Below are 21,710 nucleotides of genomic sequence, written 5' to 3' on the forward strand. Positions count from 1 at the left end.
CCCAAATCGCAAAGCAGATATTGAAAAGAAACAAATAAATGGAATTCTTTTAGAAAGCATTTAAATTGTTAATTTCTTTCATGTTTACACAAGATCACACAGTACATTCGTGTTTTAATAGATCACAAAGTTACCACCTCAAGGTGAGAAGACTGAAACAAAACTCTGTTGCAAGAATGTAGCAGCCAGGCTGCTTGGCGCTTTAATCTCAAAGATGTTATCTTGTGCAATAAAGAATTCTGAAGTCGACCAAGTTAATGCACCCTAAGGACTGTGAACTGACCCAGATCACTAAATGTAAAAATGACGCCTATACTCAAATGGTTGTTTTGTACTATAAATGTGCAGCTGTTTGTGAAAAAATAATAGAAAATTTCTTATCGAACTGAATTTGTGCAAAGCGGTTCTAATGTGCTCCAAGCTAAATATAAAGTCAGGCTTGCACAGATACACTCATTTTCCCAAAAAGGGTGCAAGTCATTGAAGTTTACAGCAGTAAATACTCCTTAATAAGAGTTCATTTTTAAGTTCATAAGCAAAAGATCAAACGAACTTGAAACCATTTAATGCCCTCGTGTCTTTGTTACAAAGAAATATGCCCTTAAATAAAGTAACTGGTGACCATGTAATGCACCTTAAAGTCCTCTGGTTGTGTGTCTGCCGCTGTGAGCAGGTCATAGCCACGTGTAAACAGGACGCAAACTCTTAATACAAGCATTTGGACTGCAATAGGTCTCGTATTTAGGCGAGACCTATTGCATTACAAATGGGGGGCATCACGGACAATGGGAAGGGGGAAGGCATCATGAACAATGGGAGGGGAGAGGCATCACAGACAATGGGAGGGGGTGGTGGAGTAAAATGCACAGACAATGGGAGCGGGTGGGGTGGAATGAAAGGAACTGGCAACGGGAGGGGGTGGGGGAGTGAAAGGCACAAACAATAGGAGGGAGGGTGGAGGAGTGAAAGGCATGGACAACGCACACTGACAACGGGAGGAAGGGCAGGGGGGAGTAAAAGCCATGGACAATGCACGGACAACGGGAGGGAGGGAGGCGTGAAAGGTACAGACAATGGGAGAGAGGGGGGAGTGAAAATCATGGACAACGAGACGGAGGGCGGGCAGGGTAAATAATGCAAAAAAGCACGTCCTGCGTGGAGTAGGAGAACCTCATTAACGAAAATAGTGCTCCCAGTCTAAAATAACACCTGCCATGTAACACTTGAAGTAAAGCGGCCAGTCGCTATGGGAGACGACAAATGGAGAGGAGGCGGTACTAAGGAGGGACTAACTAGCCTATTGACAAATCTGAAGCCAGCATTTAGAACGGACAATGACATAAGCCAATGGCAAATATGAGTGGATAGTGGGTGGAGCTTCTACTCCGTACTCCTCTCAGGGGCGGCTCTAGGTTCATGGTGGCCCTGGGCAGGGAGCGTAGGTAGGGGGTCCCAGAAGATGGGGTCTGGACAGGGCGGAGCGCGGAGGCCAGTGAAGAGGGAGGGTCAGGTTGTTTGTAAGTGGAATAGAGCCAGAGGCCACCAAATCCCTGCCAGGGGCCGCCTCACAAATATGTATCCATCCTCGGAGGATTATTATTAAATTAAGGATATATATTGATGTGGTGGCCCCTGGGGTTTGGTGGCCCTGTGCAGGTGCACAGCTTACACATGCCTAAGGCCGCCCCTGCTCCTCTACAATAAGCCTTGCAGAGCAGTGCATTTGCGCCGGCTCTAGGCTCGACCTAACCAGCAGAACTGTGCAGCAAAATGACTCTTAAAAAAAAATAACTCACTGCAGAGTTTCTTGTAAACCCAGTAGTTTTTCTGCAACTATAAAAGTGTTAAGACAGATATCTCTGATTGTTTATCTTCCTACAGGAGATAGATTGGAGATTTGTTCGTTGGCAGTTTTGTGTTTTGACTCATCTAATGTAACGCACAGGGGTAATATGCCTGCTGCAAAGAAGGTGCACCATACAGATGGCAGAAATGTATTTAATGTTCCAAAGTTCTAAGTAACTAATGGGAAAGCTGGATCTGTAGTTTGAGGCTGTCATTAATTCATTGATGATTAAACCCATATTTTATAGGGACCTCTAAAAAAAATAGTTATTTTTTGTGAAATAAACAAAAGATTTAGAAACTTCATATTATTTAATGCATAAATATAAATTAACCATTGGTGATACTTCTTAGTTTTTACTTATAAAATGTCAAGCACCGACCAGAATCGGCATCAATAGCTAAACTGCAGGTTAGTTTTGTCAAAGGTTGGTCCCTTTGTATATGAGAGATGACTGGTAGAAATTGGGATAGTATTATGGCTCCCGTGCCAAAAAGATGTTTGCTTAGTAAAGCATAGGCAGGAAATGTACAGGAAGGTCAAAAAGGAAAGTGGTCCTGTGTAAAGGTCCTTAAGAATAACATGAATGTGCTTACATCAGAGGTCTACCCAGAGGCCTTCTTGTGATGATATGTTGTGCAGGAAGCTTTGTACAAAACTGCTCAAGTGTATCATTCACACAGGAACCCAATTTAAAGGATATTCAGAAAGAATATGGCCCACATGCATCAATATCGGCTTTTGCGATTTCTAAATTGCGATAAATAGCAATTCGAAATTTAGAAATCGCAAAAGCCTATGCATGATTATTTTTTTCATTTTTTATGCAATTCGGTAGAAATCGCTATTTTTACCGAATCGCATAAAAAATGCGATTTTCAAATTGCAAATTCGCAATTCCCATTCATTCCTATGGGCCAAAAGGCCCATAGGAATGAATGGGAATTGCGAATTTGCCATTTGAAAATCGCAAATCCTGATTGCATTTCAAGGGTGGTGAGGGGGGTTCAAATGAACCCCCCCTGCACCCATGAAATGTTGTTTCCGCATCATGTTGCACACACACATGTCCCAAGGACATGTGTGTCCGTAACATGAATGTTTTAAAAATGCATTTTCTGCGTTATTTACACTTTTTGCAAATTTACCGAGTAGTTCAACTACTCGGTAAATGTATCCCTCGAATTGCGAATTCTCAATTTAAAAAGTAATCATGCATTGCTTTTAAGAAATCGCAAATTTGCGATTTCTTAAAAGCAATCGCAATTTTAGAAATCGCAAAAATGTTGCGATTTCTAAAATTGCTTGATGCATCCAAAAAAGCATTTTTGGAATCGCAAACGGCCGATTTTAAGGAATCGCACCGTTTGCGACTCCAAAAATGCTTGATGCATGTGGGCCTATGTGTCTTACACTTACAGTGATCCGTGACGTTTATATCAAATAAGCATACATATTTTAAATAATGCATTGAAAAAGGCTTTACAGTAACTGGGCCGGACTGGCTGTACCGGACATCAGACGTTTCCTAGGGTGTCCGGAAGGATAGGGGGTCAATTTAGTTACTGGGGGCCAGTTTTGTAGTAGTGCTGGAGTTTTTTTAATTACTGCAAAGTTCCTTTTATATTCAGCAGGCTCTGGGCAACAATAAAAGTGTCAAGATAACTCTTGTGATCAATGTACCTGAAGAGAGAGATGGGAGGGAGTTTTGTCTAATAGCTGTTTTGACGCATCTAAGGTAGTGCACGGGGTTAATACGCCTGATGCAAAGAACGTGTACCATGCATATCAAAGAACAATAATTTATGTGGATAGCTCAGTGGGTTACTGCTTTTTGTTCACTTCCCGAATGAAAATATAATTTTGCCTTTTACTGTCAAGATCTCTCTCAAGTTTTTTGCGAGTAGAAGAGTTAGCCAAGCCGGACAGTTCAAAAGGTATCCTTTGCAAGACACTTGAAAACATACCTATTTTTGAGCAGCTAGGTAGCTGACATGAATGTGGAAGACTCCTGGTGAGTTTCTGTGAGTCAGATCAGATTCTCCTGAAGAGTCCCTTTCTCTTCTGATCCCTGCTTAACCACATCCTTGCTGTCCACGAATGCAACAAAGGCACACCTGTGTACAGGAGGAGCCTTGTATTCATGTTCTCAACGTTTGAGACAAAAATTACTCATTGATTTCTGAACAATGAGTGTAAAAGCGTTAGGGAAACATGTTGTTCCTGCTTATATTTTGCATGCTACACATAATTTTGCATTCCCTATGAGTGTTTTTTCCGTGATGTTATTTTTCTACAGGTAATGCATACTTTGAATTGAGTTACATCCAGGTGTTTATAATGGGGCAGAATTGGGTTGTAGCTGAGGACAGTGCAAGTTTCTCTCTGTGGGGCAGAAGGGTGTTCGGGGGGGGGATAGGATGTGGCACTATGGCCAGTGCTACCGAATTTGGAGCTGGGGAACCTGGTTCGGCCTTCATGACTAGTCCACAAGACCACTCTCCTGAGGGAGCACATTCCCATACTAGACCTTAGAAGGCAAAGCTAGACCTTAGAAAGCCTTGTATCTTAGCACCTTGAAGGCCTGTCCACCACAATCCATACTGAAGTTCACCTCTAGTCTTGCAGGCTGCTCTAGGGTGTGCTGCTTTTAAAAAGCAGCACACCCTAGAGCAGCAGTGACTGTGTCACTGAGGTCACATGACCCTTGAGGCCAGTGCCCCTCACTCATTGCTACCTCCATTGGCTTTGTTCTAGCAGTACTGATGCAGCTCACAAGGGATTGGCATTGTAGGATTTGCATGCACACCAGACTAAGGGGCATGTTTACAAGGGCCGTGCGCCATCCTTGCTCCACGCAACGTGGTACATGCCCAACGCAAAGCTCCAAGTCATATTTTAAAAGCCACGCAAAGCAACTTTGCATGTCTTTAACTCTACCAATGTTTGAGTCTTATAATTTCAGAATTGATGCTTTTTTAATTCTCATTGCTAACTAACTCGAGTAGCAATTACACAAACTACTAATACAATATTTGTATCTCATTCATCTGATACTAATAAAAAACAACTGCAAAACCAGCAGGTTTGGGTTGTCTATGTCTAGATACAATAACAGGAAACTAAGAGGCATCTGATGCTGGCTTCATGACATGTTGCGTGAAGCATGTAAAAAATGTAAGAATACAATTTTGCATTGAACTACGGGCACAGAATGATGTAATCAACAGTGCTCCCCAACATGTGGGCCCTCCTGTCGTACAATCTAAAGCCAAATGTTATGTTCAGAAGAAGTTAAAAAAAGGGAGGAGAAGTGCTGATGAAAGAAACTGCATGGCTTTGACACAAATGGCTTATGATGCCACTTATACGCGTATTCGTGACATTCTATGATTGAAAACGTATCCCACATTGTAAATGTATTTTAATGTCAATAACTCATATTAAACCTTAAATAAACGTGTATCTATTGGTTGCAATAAATAATCTTTATAAGCTGTAACTGGTTAGTGAAATGCCAAACATACTAAAAATTAGGATGTTTTGCTCTTTCTAGCCAAACCGTTGACTCCGCCCACTCAGATTATTCCCGCCCACAGTTCCCCAACTTTCTTTTCTCCATTTTGACCACTGAGCTGAGCGCGTGCCCCTGCCTGGATGGAGCTCTCGAGAGAGAGCGTGCAAGGCGATCAGGGCGCAAACACCTGCTCGAAACTGGCATCACCGAGGAGAGTGGACGGAGCCAGTGCCTTTAACGGTTCAGCTTTCGCATCCATGGGATGAAGCGAGCAGCCATTCTTGTATATGGTCTGATACTTACCTAGGTCCCCTCTCACCCTTACCCTCTGCCCCTGGTTCTAGGATGGCACCCCTTCCACCCCCCAGGCGCACAGGATTGGGGACACCACAACAGTTTGTTGTAAGTTTTTGGAATAGGGGGGAATGACCGCCCCGGCAGTATTTATTAACAAAAAAAAAACAATATTCAAAACTTTTAATTTTATACAAATTACGCAGAAAGTTCAGATACATTGGTAGACACATGTTACAAGAGCTATCCTTAACACAATCTAATACAGAAGGCACTCCTACCTTAAATCTAACAATGCATGATATTACTTTCTGCGTGTCCCTTCTAGAGCCTACGTCAAAGTCAATGTCTGGCAGCTTCTCCCGCCCTTTTTGTCCCAGGTCTACAACTATTACTTGTAGAGATGTCATTCTTGGAATGTTAATGTGTTGCCTAGTAGCTCAGAATGTTATTATTAGAGAGTACTGAACTGAGCTGTGAAGCAGGTTGTGGGTGAAGCTGGAGGTGCCTCTACAACTCTACAATAAACCTTATATTTCTTCAACTTGCCTGGACTCATCTTTACATTGGCGACGAGGGAAACCTACTAATTTCCTGCGCAAGGGGCAGATCTTGGTGCCTCCACCCTTGGACTTTAAACTTCTCACCCAACTTTTCTTTGTGAGTAAATTGATTTAATTCTGATCCAACTCTTCTGCATGAATGAGAGAGTTATTGATATTGGACTTAAAAACTTAAATGTGAAAACTACCTAGGAGACTACTTGAATGTGAAAGATACTTGAATATCTGCAAGACTTTATTCTGAAAGACTTTCACCATCAAAAAGAATAACAATCATTATTTTGCTAAGCTGCTGCTTACTTTGTGGAGCTTGATTATGCGCTTTGTTTACCCTGTGGAACATCATTATGCGCTTTGAATTGAATAACTGAGGAATCTTCATGCCTGTTGCTGTGTAACTGAACTGTAATGTGAGAGACTTTTGTTTTATAAACATTTTCCATTGAGAGGCTACCTCAATAGAAATCAAAGCAATTGATACGGCAAGTTCCGACTTCGCTACCTGTTTCCTAAACAAAATTGCCGTTTCAGATACTGAAGACACAATTGTCTCCCACCGGACGTTTCTTAACGGTCCCAGCGTTTTTTATTCCTTGAAGTTGTATGCCTCGTGGATGCGCTGCCATTTGTCCTCGCACTTCTTCTCGTTCGTCAGCTTGCATCCAACATTCACTCTCGTGAACCTGCAAGGTGTTCGAGATTCACGTCATCCATCAAGCCTCGCATTCACGTCATCTGTGGAGCGTCACTACGTGACTGACGTCTAACGTCTGTCGGCCATTTTGACTGGTTGGGCAGACTTGCATCTATTAACATCATCCTTATGCTCATCTAACTTTGGCTGTTACGAGCGCGTCTCTCAACAGTCGGACATCGATCATCGAGTAGTATCTTACAACCAACATTGCACTATTTATTCTTCGCTTTAATGCTGGAAGAAGTCAACATTTATGAAGGTTTTTATTTTAATCTTTTATTTTAGTTTATTTAGTTTTGACTAACAATTTGTTTTCTTTCAGGTGTGTTATCTTTTAGGTGTGTTATCTTAATAATATAACATGGGCGATCAAACTTTGTCCTCTCCTCCATCTTTCCTACCAACTCCTGGGGAACCAGCTATTCCTTGGAAAGAATGGAAGAAACTTTTTCTCACATACATTCTCGCTTCTGGGGCTGATTAGTATGGCCCAGTGCGTAAACAGGCTATATTATTGCATAATTTGGGGGTAGAAGGACGTAGATTGTACGAGAATTTACCTGAAGTTTCTCTTGGCACTGGAGATGGGCAAGCTGTGAACGTCTATGAGATGAGTTTACAAATGTTAGAAACTAGATTTTCTACTAAAGTCAATGTAGTTCTTGAGAGGCATAAATTCTTTTGTAGGATACAAAAGTTGGATGAAGATATTGCATCTTATGTTGCTTCTTTAAGGGGGTTATCATTAACTTGCCAATTTCAGACTCTGGCTGATTCGCTTATACGTGATCAGATTGTCAGATGAACTAATAACAAAAGAATACGTGAGAAGTTGCTTATAAGAGATTCAGAATTAGAAGAAGCTATACAATAGCTAAGGGTCTAGAATATACTGATAAGTGGATAAAAGAAATCGATAAGTGCTCGAATTCTCTTGTGAATAAGGATGAAGCAGCGAAGACTTCAATCTCTAAAGATTCTGAAGTTCATGCTAATGTTGATGAGACTAAAGTGGTTAAGCCATTTAATAAGTTCCAAGTTAAATCTGATAATAAATTTTCTGATATGAACAAGGAGTTTCTTCAATCTAGCAATGCTAATTTTACAACTTTTCGGCCCATTAAGTGCTATCGTTGTGGTGCTCCTGAACACATAGCTTCCAGTGTTAAATGTCTGGCTAGAAATGCGATTTGTAGAACATGTGGAATGAGGGGTCATCTTGCAAAAGTTTGTAGAACTAAAATGCCTTCTGTTCATCAAATAGATGATTCATGTGAAGATGTTCATGATTTTGTTCCTTCTGTTGATAATATTGTAGCTCATCAAGTAAACACACAGCAAGTGAATACACAAGATGTTAAAGCCATTGTTGGGAATGTTAATGCCACTAATATTCCTAGGGAAAGTACTGACAAGCTTGAAAAACCCCATTATGTCATCAAATTTGATTCTGTGGGGGTAAATATGCTAATTGATTCCGGAAGTTTGTATACTTTGATGTCTAAAGAAATGTATGTCAAGTCTTGGGGTGCATCAGCAGATAAAGAAGATTGGGACCCATCTGACATCAGAGCTGTTGGTTATGGTGGTAAAAGCATTGATATTTTGGGTTTAAAATGGATGGTAATTGAGTTTCTGAACAAAAAAGTTTATGGTCGTGTTTATTTGACTAAGCAAGGGTCAAATTTGTTGGGGTGGCGTCATCAAAAAGATTTGGGTATAGTTTTAAATCCTAATGCTACCAAACCAGTTCAATCTGTATTTTTAGTAAATGATAAGTATGATTCGTTAGTTATGGAGAGATACTCTGATGTATTCAGTGATGACTTGGGAAAACTCAAGAATTTTTCCCACAAGATTATTCTTAAGAGCAATGCTACTCCTATGGTTCATAAAGTAAGATCTGTTCCTCATCTCATGAAAGGTCCTTTGCAAGAAGAACTTGACAAATTACTGAAACTGGGTATAATTGAGCCAATTGAGGCTTCTGAGTGGTTGGCCCCCATCGTCGTCGCTCCCAAAGATGGGGGGAAGAAAATTTGCTTATGCATTGACCTTCGTGATTTAAACAAAAATATATGGGTTGATCGTCAACCTCTGCCAAATATTTCAGAAATGTTGACTGCTATGGGTGGAGGTAGTGTTTTTAGTGTTATTGACATGTCGTCAGCATATCACCAGATTGATCTCAGCGAAGAATCTAGACATTTGACATCTTTTGTAACACCGTTGGGGGCTTTTCGTTACCGTAGGATGCCCTTTGGGTTAGCTTCTGCTTCGGCAGTATTTCAAAGGGTGATGGGAAAAGTTCTTCATGGGATTAATGATGTACTTTGTTTTCAAGATGATGTGCTAATTGTTGGAAGAAGCTATGATCATCATGATCAAGTGATGGAAAGTGTTTTGTGTCGCATGCGTGAGCATGGGTTAATAATCAAGGAAGAGAAATGTCAATTGAGAAAGGATTTGGTTACTTACTTAGGTCATGAAATTTCCAAAGATGGTATTAAGCCTAAAAAAAGTATTGTTTCTGCCATCAAAGATGCACCAACCCCTACTAATAAAGATCAACTCAGAAGTTTTTTGGGTTTAGCAGAATATTGCTCAAAATTTGTGAAGAATTTTACTGATATCGTGGAACCTCTGCGCAAATTGATGAAAACTGGTGTTGAGTTTGTATGGTGCAGTTCTTGTGAGAATGCATTTGAGGAGGTCAAAAAAGGTATACTGTCAGCACCCAGCCTAGGACATTTTGATGTTAGGGCAAAGACGTATGTTACTACAGATGCAAGTGCCGTGGGTATCGGAGCAGTTTTAACACAAGTTTGTGGTGGTGAAGAAAGAATTATTGGATTTGCTTCGAGGAGATTACAGGGTGCTGAGCGATCTTATTCTGTGATAGAAAAAGAAGCTTTGGCGTGTTGTTGGGGTATTAAGCACTTTAGATACTTTGTGTGGGGTTTACCATTTAGACTCCGAACGGATCACAAACCCTTGGTGCATTTGGTTAAGGGCGGTAAAGGTCTTGAGGGGAGTGTTACTCCAAGGATATCGAGGTGGATTTTGTCTGTGTTGGAATATAACTTTGAGGTGGAGTACATGAAGGGGTTGAAGAATGTAATGGCGGATTGTCTTTCAAGGATTCCCTTAATGGTGACTGAAGTGGACTTTGAGACTGAGGAAATAATGTATACTGAAGAGCAGGCTTTTAGTTTGGAACAATGGAATGCTGCAATGTTAGAAGATGACGTGTTGAGTACGGTCATGCATGCTGTTTCTAATGGTTGGGATTGTGAACTGAACAATGATATGCGGTTCAGAGGTTTTTTCAATGTCATTGAAGAGTTGAGTGTGAGAGATGGGAAATTGTGGAGGAGAGATAAGTTAGTACCACCTGAGAGTCTCAAATCTAAGATTGTGAACATGTCACATGAAGGTCACTTAGGGAGGAATTTGACCAAGCGTCGTGTGCGTCAATCGTTCAGGTGGCCAGGTTTAGACAATGAAATTCAAGCAGCCGTCAAGGATTGTTATGCTTGTGCTGCTAGTGATAAGACCAAAGTTGTGCGGCAATCTCCTCTTGCTCCTGTCAAATTTCCTGATCGTCCTTGGGAGAGGTTAGTGATAGACTTTATTGGACCAATTTCCAGATTAGGTACAAGTTGCAGATTTCTTATGGTTTTAGTCGATTACCATTCTAAGTGGTTTGTTGTTGAAACATCTGAGGTTATTACAACGGAATTACGTTTCTAGAAAAAGTGTTCTTAAATGAAGGAATTCCAAAAATGTTGGTGTCGGATAATGGACCTCAGTTGGTTTCCAGAAGAATGGAGGAATTTCTTTGCAGTAAGGGTGTTAAGCATGAAAGAGTTGCTTTGTTTAGACCGCAGGCGAACGGCTTGGTTGAGAGGATCAATCGTTTGATCATGGACAATATTCAACTGTTCTTATGCAATGTTTTATCTTGGTCTGAGGAGTTGAAAAAGTTGATGTGGTCTTATAGGGTGACACCGCACTCTATGACTGGTGTTTCACCTTTCATCTCTCTTAAGGGAAGGGAACCAGGCTTGAAGGAGTTACCTGGGTGGTTGAAGTACAGAGATTGTGTGTGGGTGGATAGCGATGTAATTGGGAAGCAAGTTGCTAATAAACAAATTGTTCTTGCCAAACATTATGATCATTCCAAAGGAGTCAAGATTCCTGATATCAAATCCGGTGATTGGGTGGTGGTAAAACGTGGTGGTACTGTTGTCAAGGGAGATAGCAAATTTTCTAAACCGATCCAAGTAAAGGAAGTAAAAAGGAATGTTTTGATTTTGTGTGATGGGTCAACTTGGAGTTTTAGTAATGTTGCTAAATGTTTTTCTTTTCAAATGGGTGGTGTCTAAAGTTTTGACATATTGTCTTTTCATCATTTTTTTGTTGTATAAATTATTCCTTCCAATGTTGCTTCTTTTATTGTTGTATGTGTGGGGGGAGATGTGTAGAGATGTCATTCTTGGAATGTTAATGTGTTGCCTCGTAGCTCAGAATGTTATTATTAGAGAGTACTGAACTGAGCTGTGAAGCAGGTTGTGGGTGAAGCTGGAGGTGCCTCTACAACTCTGCAATAAACCTTTTATTTCTTCAACTTGCCTGGACTCATCTTTACACTACTCCCGGAGTAAGTTTGCGCAGGGGGTACAGCTTATCCCGGAGTTACATGATGCTGACCGCTAAATGCTGAATGTGAGATCTCTCAGCAAGCATTCTGAAGAAATTGCGCTACTCATTGAGTCTCTTGAGTTAGATGTACTCTTCATGACAGAGACTTGGACTAGAGCGAACAGCGCAGTGGAATTGGGGCTAGCTTGCCCTCCTGGCTATAAAATCAGACATAATCCCCGGATGGAGGCCAGAGGAGGAGGAGTTGGGCTGATTTTTAGGGAGACATTAGATCTTTCCCAGCTTGATATTAAGGCAATTCCAGGTTGTGAACTACTAGGCTTCTCCATAAATGGTCAGGGGGGTGCTTTATATACTGGGCTGCTGTGCTATAGACCCCCTGCCAGCGCTTTGTCTGTTGTAACGGAGCTTATTGATCTTATTTATGACTTATCTAACTCCCATACCAGGCTCATGGTGTTGGGGGATTTTAATCTGTGGCCGGAAGGACCGACTGACTCAGCCTTTAACCCTTTCGCTGCGGCGGCTATTCCGCCGCAGCGCTAAAAGGGCGGGGCGGCCGCACGGCGGCCGCATGCTGGTTACAGAACCGCTCCGTCACCAGCCGCGGTTGAGCTGTGCTCGTGACGGAGCGGTTCCGTCATGGCCCGCCCTGCTCAATAGAACGCGCCGCGCAGGCGCGGCGGCCGGGCCATGACGGAACCGCTCCGTCATCAGCACAGCACCACCACAGCTGATGACGGAGCGGTTCCGTCATCAGCAGGGGAGGGGTTAAAGAGTTGGTCCAGGCCAGTTGCAATATTCAGCTGCAGCAGTTAGTACTCTCTCAGACCCATCTAAAGGATCACGCCTTGGACTTGATCTTTGCTGATGCATGCGAAGTGACCATACGGAACATCTTAACTCAGTGCTGGACGTATCATGCACTTGTCCATTTCTCTCTCTCACTCCCCGCCGCATTAACGAAGAAAGGCAGCTTAGGAGCCACCATGGTGGTTAGACAATGGTCTAAGCTCCTTAAACAATCTTGTATGTCCACCACAGCGGAATGGTTGAGCCACAACTCCTTGCAATTTAACAGCTCCAAAACCGAATGCTACACTGCTCAATGGATCGCACCCCTAGGCCTCTTCCATCGAATTTCTGGCCTCCTTCTTTTCAGGGCACTAGTTTGTCGGCTGAATCCGTTCGTAACCTGGGGGTGATGTTCGGCTCCAGCCTGCAGCTAGACGTGTCCGTGAACAAAACGGTGGCCACTTGTATGGCACTGCTGCGGATGCTGCGGAAGATTTTACCCATGCTCCCTGTGCAGACCAGGCCAGAGGTAAGCGGAGCATCATCTTAAGTAGGCTCGACTACTGTAACGCACTACTTCTGGGGGCGCCCACGACCCTGGTGGGAAAAATGCAGCGTGTACAGAACTTTGCCGCCAAATTGGCCCTTTCACACAGACGATCTGATTCATCTACTGCGGCACTCAGGGATCTTCACTGGTTGTCAATCCTTCAGCGGATTGATTTGAAAGCCCTTTGTCTGGTATTTAGGGCCCTTCATGGACAGGGCCCATCTCCTTCGCAGGACCTGTTTTCCTGGTATGTACCGTCCAGATCTCTCCGCTCGGCCTCAGCTTATCTGGTGGTGGTTCCCAGGATTTTGAGGACCCGGATGGGAGGGCGGTCTTTTAGGTTCACCGCAGCGAGACTGTGGAATTCCTGACCTCTGTGCTTGAGAAGCATGGGAGATCTTGCTTCCTTCATGAAAGCTTTGAAAACACATCTTTTTCCGAGAACATTGTAAGCTGGGCAGCTGCTAAAACACTGTGTATGTATCACCTAAGTCTAAGCGCCAGGATACCCATTGGGTGACAGTCATTGCGCTATATAAATATACCTATACATACATACATACATACATACAAGACAGCAGACTAGGCTTACCACTGTTGATCGACTATCTGGCTCCCCTCCCACAGTAGGAAGGTCCTGTACTCTGCTTCAAACCCTCCAGCTAAGATATGATGTCCTCCATAAAGGCACCGTTCCCTTTATGTGAGAGGTGTACCCCGTCCTGCAGAAAAAACTGATCACCCCTGATGTACCTGTGCATTATGGTCCTCAACCTAGAAGTCTTAAATAACTTATCAAATCTGTTGTTGAGCTGCTTTACCGCGTGATTCTACGCCCTGACTGATTCACCACCCTTCCACTGGAACCTGGGTATCATGTGAGACGAAGCTATGATGGACTGAGGACACTGCTTTGCTATCCACCAAACTTCAGTCAGCAACTCTTCAACTAAAACTCTCCTACCTAACTTGGCCAGATCGTTGCCTCCTAAGTGCAGGATCCAGATCACTGGTGGTCTCGAGCTTGTGCATAAAGCGTGGTTCACCAGCTCCCTGAATTGCCCCACGCACAAACCACCTCGACTCACAAAGGACATTTTGGCTCCTAACTTTGTCACCCTATAATTGACGGACCCTGTAAAGAAAGTCTTCAGACGGCGAACATATGAGTGTCCAATTATCCAAATTTCTTGATTCTTCTGGTGCGAAGAGTAAACTTGCGTCACCGTGGTGTTGCCTTTGCTGATAACAGCCGCCTCTTCAGTGGACGCATGCCTCTCCCCTGAGTCACAGGGTGAAGAAGCTGCAAATAATTATAAATAAAGGTAGGGTCAGTGCATCTCCAAGTCGGCAATTCCTGCAACAACTACAACAACGTCAGTTATGACTTATTTTTGTGACAAATAACGCTCCCCTCCCTCTTGAGTCACAAGAGCAGGGGTCCCTCCTGTGTCTGAATGTTCTTTTAGGACCTTGATTCTAAAGCATGTGCAGCTGCACATACCTTTTGTAGCAGTCGGACGACCACCTACCGATCTTCGTAATACGTTCCCCCGAGACCCTTTCCGCAGCTTCAGTGGCTGCACCTATTCTGAAGGAGTGCGTCCTGAAATCACTGGAGTCCAACCCCGCCGCCTCTAGTGCCTTGAGCATAACTCTCTTAAACTGAAATACTGTCAGCGGTGTTCCGTCCCTATGTGTAAAGAATGGCCCACCTACGCTCTGTGCCCACTGAGCCAGGAAAGCCTCTAACCTAATGACTGGGCAACACGCGGCGTTCCCTGCCCTGTGCAAGACCACGCAATCCCCCCTGCCTTCTTGGTCGGTTTCAGATTTGGCTATGGAGATTCTCATTGAACCCTCACCTAGCTTCACATCCCCTCCTGGAGTCTCCCCCGCCAATCTTGCTTATGCCTTGCGACTAATTCCCCCACCCTGAAGGCACCCTAGAATGCTAAGCAGAAAGCAGCCTGGAAAAGGACTGCCTCACGAGGTGATGCACAGACCTGCGGTAGGACCCCTACAATCTTTCCCAGGGTTTCTAACCCAACGGGCCTCCTGAAATCTGGCTGGCTCCCTTGTAAACGTTGCCACCCTTTCAGGACCTGGCGGATCACAAAATGCTTGGTGGGGTCGCCCTTCCCATATAATTTGATGGGGTCGCCCTTCCCATATAATTTGGCGAAACAAGAGATTGCTGTAACATGACTCTTTGCTACTGTGCGGCCCTTTTCCCACATGAAGGCGAGGTACTCCACTACCGACTCATGATCCAGCCATTTGTCAACCCACTTATGCCCCAGAAAAAGACAAAAAGAACCAAACGCACCTTCATAGGCACTCCTTGTTCTAGGTACTAAGCTTGCAGCCACGAGGTGTGATACTCTGGGGCACCAAGTTGCCAAAGTCGTTCTGGGAAAGGTGTTGGGTGAACCGCTGCCTCTGGGATATGCGACCTGAATGCCTGCATTTTGAAACAAGACAATGCGTCAGCTGCATGATTCAGTACCCCGGGAACATGTTTTACTCCGAACAATACATTCAACTTCAAGCACTGCAACACTATCTCCTTCAGTAGGTGGAGTAACCACCCGCATTTTGCTGACTGACTATTTATGCATTCCACCACTGCATTGTTATCAGACCAGAAAATGACAGATTGGTCCCTCAAGGCCTCTGCCCAGACGACCAAGGCCACCAGGATTGGGAAGAGCTTGAGAAAGCTTATTTTACTGGTGAGCCCTGAACTTTTCCACCATTCTGGCCAGTGTTCCACCAACCAATCGTTTCCCAGGATGGCACCGAAACCTTCGCTGCATGCCGCGTCGGTCAGCAATCCCAGCTCTGAGTTAGACACGGCGGACCGGGCCAAACTACTCTGCCATTAAAGTCCCGCAGAAAAGCCCTCCATATCTGTATATCCTGCCTGACCTCTCTGGATAATCTAGTGTGATGATGCTTCTCTTTGAGGCCAGACAAGGCGTGAGCAATAATGCGGGGAAAGGGGCACGCCATTGGGATGATGCGTAATGCAAAGTTCAACTGACCCACCACTCGCTGCAACTGGTGTAGTGTCACTTTCTCCCTGTTAAGGCAGCATTCCAGGGTGAGCCCAAATTCCCTGACCTTGTCACTTGGTAGCCTGGACACCCCTTGAATAGCATCCAATTCAATTCCCAAGAATTCAATGGTGGTAGTTGGAGCCACCGTTTTTTCGGGAGCCAACGGTACCCCAAATTCCTGCATGAGTGTGCAAAATCCTTGCAGTGCAGTCCTGCATTCCTTAGAGCCTGGTGTCCCCAAAATGAGGAAGTCATCCAAATAATGGAGGACCCACTGGTGCCCTGACTTTTTTCTGAAAGCCCATTCTAGAAAGGAACTGAATTTTTCAAAAAAGGCGCATAACACAGAGCAGCCCATAGGCATACACATGTCAACATAATACTTGCCCTCAAACTGGAAACCTAGGAGGTGATAATCATCTGGATGGACTGGCAGTAAACGAAACGCTGATTCAATGTCAGACTTTGCCAGCATCGCCCCTTGCCCTAAGCTTCTCAGCATGGTCCCAGCCTGATCAAAAGAGGTGTACTTTACGCTATACAGAGTATCTGCGATGGCATCGTTCACTGAACTGCCCCTAGGTGCAGAGAGGTTGTGGATCAATCTGAACTCCTCGGGTACCTTCTTTGGTACCACCCCAAGAGGTGAACACACAAAATTTGGCATCAGGACATCCTCAAATGGTCCAGCCACCCTTCTCAGAGTCAATTCTTTTTGAATGTTTGCCCTTGCTATGTCCATATTGGATCTAACAGACATCTGATTCCTACAGTGTGCAACCCCGCTGTGCCCTTGCGCCGGTATCCTAAAACCTTCAACAAATCCTGATCGAATGACACTTGCTGATTCAGCACAATTGTACTGCTCCAGCCAAGGTATCATTGCCACGATGTTCACAGGAGACCTAGCCGTACCTAACCGTCCCTCACTGATCCTGTTTTCTATCCCCTTTGTCCCTTGCTTTTTTGTTGCACTTGGATTCAGGGTGAGAGGCGTTACCGCAATACCCGCAGGAATGTTTAAACTTACTCGTGCCGGGTTCCCTGGAGCAGGACCGTTTGTTATAGTCAAAACAAACCCCTCTCTTCCTGCCTGTTCCAGTTCTGGGCGAACTTCCCCCGCGTTCCCAGCATGGCCTGCCTTAAAGGGCTGAAACCAAGGAGTGTCCGTGACCGGCCCCCTCACGCCCTCTGGCGTCACCACTACCAAGTGTTTCAGATGTAGGAACATGTCTGTCTGACAACATTTTGTTTTGCTAAAAGCCAGGACTGGCCGAAGGTGTCACAAATGACCAGTATCCACTGGGAGGTTATGAATGTCTTGAGCTTTCCCGTTCTGCCAGTCTGATTCTGAGCACGGGGTTGGAGTCCTGAGTACATTATAATGTCTGTCAGAGGTAGAGCTATTAAAAACATCGAAGTCAAGGGAGTAACAATGGGTCAGAGTTCTCACTTCACGTAACAAAGTAGTGCATTCTGGGTGTTGTAGTCTTATTTTCACATTAACATAACGAATATGAACTTAAGGAAAAATATATCATGCCGTCAAGGGATAGAGTAAATTGGTAAGCTTAGCCTCAGTCATTTTCTCTGCACTTTACGTCAAATGTTGGTAATAAACGGCCCATTTTTACAAAAAGAAGTTGACCATTGAATATAGCAATAGGCTCAACTCTTCCCAAGTGTGCACATAGTCCTTTCCAAATACGTGCGTTTTTCCAGCTCCCTTGCACATGTGGGCTAAAGGAGTGTTTTGGAGGGTGCCCAGAGGGCCCGAGCCACTCCCCAAGATTGTTGCCCTGCCTTTTGGCTCTTCTCGAGCTTGGCTCTACGAATACGAGACTTCTTTGTAGAATGTTGTCCATCCTTGTGCGCCTGGCGTATAGACACAAGCAAGAGCTGCTATATATTGTCAATTTCCCATTCTCAGTGAGAAGCTGTGTGCTTAAAATGTTTGTTCAATTATCTGAATGCCATCATAGCTTCTTCTGCTAGGTAGGGCGCATAGGACCACGGACAAAAATGGGCTTTCTTAAGCAGAAAAAAATGAAAAATAATCTTTTTTTTCACATGCCCGGTACATCTAGGCTATGTAAAGTGGCACACCTTTACCAGTCTCTGCAGTCACAGTCCAGATTCTCACATTATAACATACGTGCGTTGTTCGTCCAGTCCTGTTTTGTTTTTATTTTGCATGCAATACTTTTAGTATTGAATATTCAATACAAAAATGCATGCAAGTCCCAGCCACAAATACCAGAACGTCGAAAAGAAAACCAAACAATACGAATAACACCCCTCTGTCATAGAGAGTTCATGTCTGACACTTTCACCATTCCATACTTATTGGCAATAAACATTCTGCATTCTAGGACCTGTAGTTTTGCGTTTCTTCTTTAGCGTATGTGCCCATAAATCCCAGAATGCAACATGAGGTTTGGTCAAAGCCTAGAACTATTATAGGTTTCAGGACAAGTGGTTAGTTGCCAAGTAGGACAGGCATGTAGGAGAGATAATAAGAGTAACACGCTTTGGTAAATGCATTAGGTATTGCCTATGTGTTTAATAATAAGTTGTTTTTTAAGCTTTAGTTTTGTTGTATGTCTATGTAGGACACTAATTCGATATTCACGATTCATGCCCTTATGTGGTTATAACTAATAATATCCTTATAAATGCATAAGAATCATATCCATATTTAGTAATAGCCCATGCCGTCCAAAACACGGCAAGGCTACTCCCATAGACTCCTAGAAATACAACGCGTTCTTTAAACAAACCAAGCCTCCAGCAGCCCGGGAACACTCCCTGCTTTTGTTTTGATTTGTATTTACAACAAGGGGTGGTGAGGGACAGAGTCTCTGAATTAAACAGAATACTCTCACCCAGTCAAGAGATCAGGGCTAGATCCAACACCGTTTTTTAGCTCACTGCACCATCCCAGTTTCAGAACCTGGCTGTATGCAAATTAGTCTGTTCCTGTCCCAGTGCATGATGGGAACAGGGCAAACCAAACTACAATAGCCAATTCTTACACTGGGAAGGAAACAAGCTACCGGGGACCGGTTTCTGGCATTTCAGCCGTCTTCGGCCCGGCTTGCTTGAATCCTGATGGTGCAATGAGCAAGGGACTCACATCTGAGTATACCCTTCCACGCTTAGGGTGGACAAAAATATTTACAACAAGGGGTGGTGAGGGACAGAGTCTCTGAATTAAACAGAATACTCTCACCCAGTCAAGAGATCAGGGCTAGATCCAACACCGTTTTTTAGCTCACTGCACCATCCCAGTTTCAGAACCTGGCTGTATGCAAATTAGTCTGTTCCTGTCCCAGTGCATGATGGGAACAGGGCAAACCAAACTACAATAGCCAATTCTTACACTGGGAAGGAAACAAGCTACCGGGGACCGGTTTCTGGCATTTCAGCCGTCTTCGGCCCGGCTTGCTTGAATCCTGATGGTGCAATGAGCAAGGGACTCACATCTGAGTATACCCTTCCACGCTTAGGGTGGACAAAAATATTTACAACAAGGGGTGGTGAGGGACAGAGTCTCTGAATTAAACAGAATACTCTCACCCAGTCAAGAGATCAGGGCTAGATCCAAAACCGTTTTTTAGCTCACTGCACCATCCCAGTTTCAGAACCTGGCTGTATGCAAATTAGTCTGTTCCTGTCCCAGTGCATGATGGGAACAGGGCAAACCAAACTACAATAGCCAATTCTTACACTGGGAAGGAAACAAGCTACCGGGGACCGGTTTCTGGCATTTCAGCCGTCTTCGGCCCGGCTTGCTTGAATCCTGATGGTGCAATGAGCAAGGGACTCACATCTGAGTATACCCTTCCACGCTTAGGGTGGACAAAAATATTTACAACAAGGGGTGGTGAGGGACAGAGTCTCTGAATTAAACAGAATACTCTCACCCAGTCAAGAGATCAGGGCTAGATCCAACACCGTTTTTTAGCTCACTGCACCATCCCAGTTTCAGAACCTGGCTGTATGCAAATTAGTCTGCTCCTGTCCCAGTGCATGATGGGAACAGGGCAAACCAAACTACAATAGCCAGTTCTTACACTGGGAAGGAAACAAGCTACCGGGGACCGGTTTCTGGCATTTCAGCCGTCTTCGGCCCGGCTTGCTTGAATCCTGATGGTGCAATGAGCAAGGGACTCACATCTGAGTATACCCTTCCACGCTTAGGGTGGACAAAAATATTTACAACAAGGGGTGGTGAGGGACAGAGTCTCTGAATTAAACAGAATACTCTCACCCAGTCAAGAGATCAGGGCTAGATCCAACACCGTTTTTTAGCTCACTGCACCATCCCAGTTTCAGAACCTGGCTGTATGCAAATTAGTCTGTTCCTGTCCCAGTGCATGATGGGAACAGGGCAAACCAAACTACAATAGCCAATTCTTACACTGGGAAGGAAACAAGCTACCGGGGACCGGTTTCTGGCATTTCAGCCGTCTTCGGCCCGGCTTGCTTGAATCCTGATGGTGCAATGAGCAAGGGACTCACATCTGAGTATACCCTTCCACGCTTAGGGTGGACAAAAATATTTACAACAAGGGGTGGTGAGGGACAGAGTCTCTGAATTAAACAGAATACTCTCACCCAGTCAAGAGATCAGGGCTAGATCCAACACCGTTTTTTAGCTCACTGCACCATCCCAGTTTCAGAACCTGGCTGTATGCAAATTAGTCTGTTCCTGTCCCAGTGCATGATGGGAACAGGGCAAACCAAACTACAATAGCCAATTCTTACACTGGGAAGGAAACAAGCTACCGGGGACCGGTTTCTGGCATTTCAGCCGTCTTCGGCCCGGCTTGCTTGAATCCTGATGGTGCAATGAGCAAGGGACTCACATCTGAGTATACCCTTCCACGCTTAGGGTGGACAAAAATATTTACAACAAGGGGTGGTGAGGGACAGAGTCTCTGAATTAAACAGAATACTCTCACCCAGTCAAGAGATCAGGGCTAGATCCAACACCGTTTTTTAGCTCACTGCACCATCCCAGTTTCAGAACCTGGCTGTATGCAAATTAGTCTGTTCCTGTCCCAGTGCATGATGGGAACAGGGCAAACCAAACTACAATAGCCAATTCTTACACTGGGAAGGAAACAAGCTACCGGGGACCGGTTTCTGGCATTTCAGCCGTCTTCGGCCCGGCTTGCTTGAATCCTGATGGTGCAATGAGCAAGGGACTCACATCTGAGTATACCCTTCCACGCTTAGGGTGGACAAAAATATTTACAACAAGGGGTGGTGAGGGACAGAGTCTCTGAATTAAACAGAATACTCTCACCCAGTCAAGAGATCAGGGCTAGATCCAACACCGTTTTTTGGCTCACTGCACCATCCCAGTTTCAGAACCTGGCTGTATGCAAATTAGTCTGTTCCTGTCCCAGTGCATGATGGGAACAGGGCAAACCAAACTACAATAGCCAATTCTTACACTGGGAAGGAAACAAGCTACCGGGGACCGGTTTCTGGCTTTTTAGCCGTCTTCGGCCCGGCTTGCTTGAATCCTGATGGTGCAATGAGCAAGGGACTCACATCTGAGTATACCCTTCCACGCTTAGGATGGACAAAAATATTTACAACAAGGGGTGGTGAGGGACAGAGTCTCTGAATTAAACAGAATACTCTCACCCAGTCAAGAGATCAGGGCTAGATCCAACACCGTTTTTTAGCTCACTGCACCATCCCAGT

At 44.4% G+C, this 21,710-nt stretch overlaps 1 protein-coding gene across 1 annotated transcript in view; it reads left to right on the plus strand.

The window, feature by feature from the left end:
* Positions 1 to 21,710, plus strand: part of LOC147732923 (histamine N-methyltransferase A-like) — an 855,634-nt gene that overhangs the window by 69,955 nt on the left and 763,969 nt on the right. The gene's annotated exons all lie outside the window — the stretch shown is intronic.

The sequence above is a fragment of the Lissotriton vulgaris genome, chromosome 2_1 (assembly GCF_964263255.1).
Source record: "Lissotriton vulgaris chromosome 2_1, aLisVul1.2, whole genome shotgun sequence".
NCBI lineage: Eukaryota > Metazoa > Chordata > Amphibia > Caudata > Salamandridae > Lissotriton > Lissotriton vulgaris.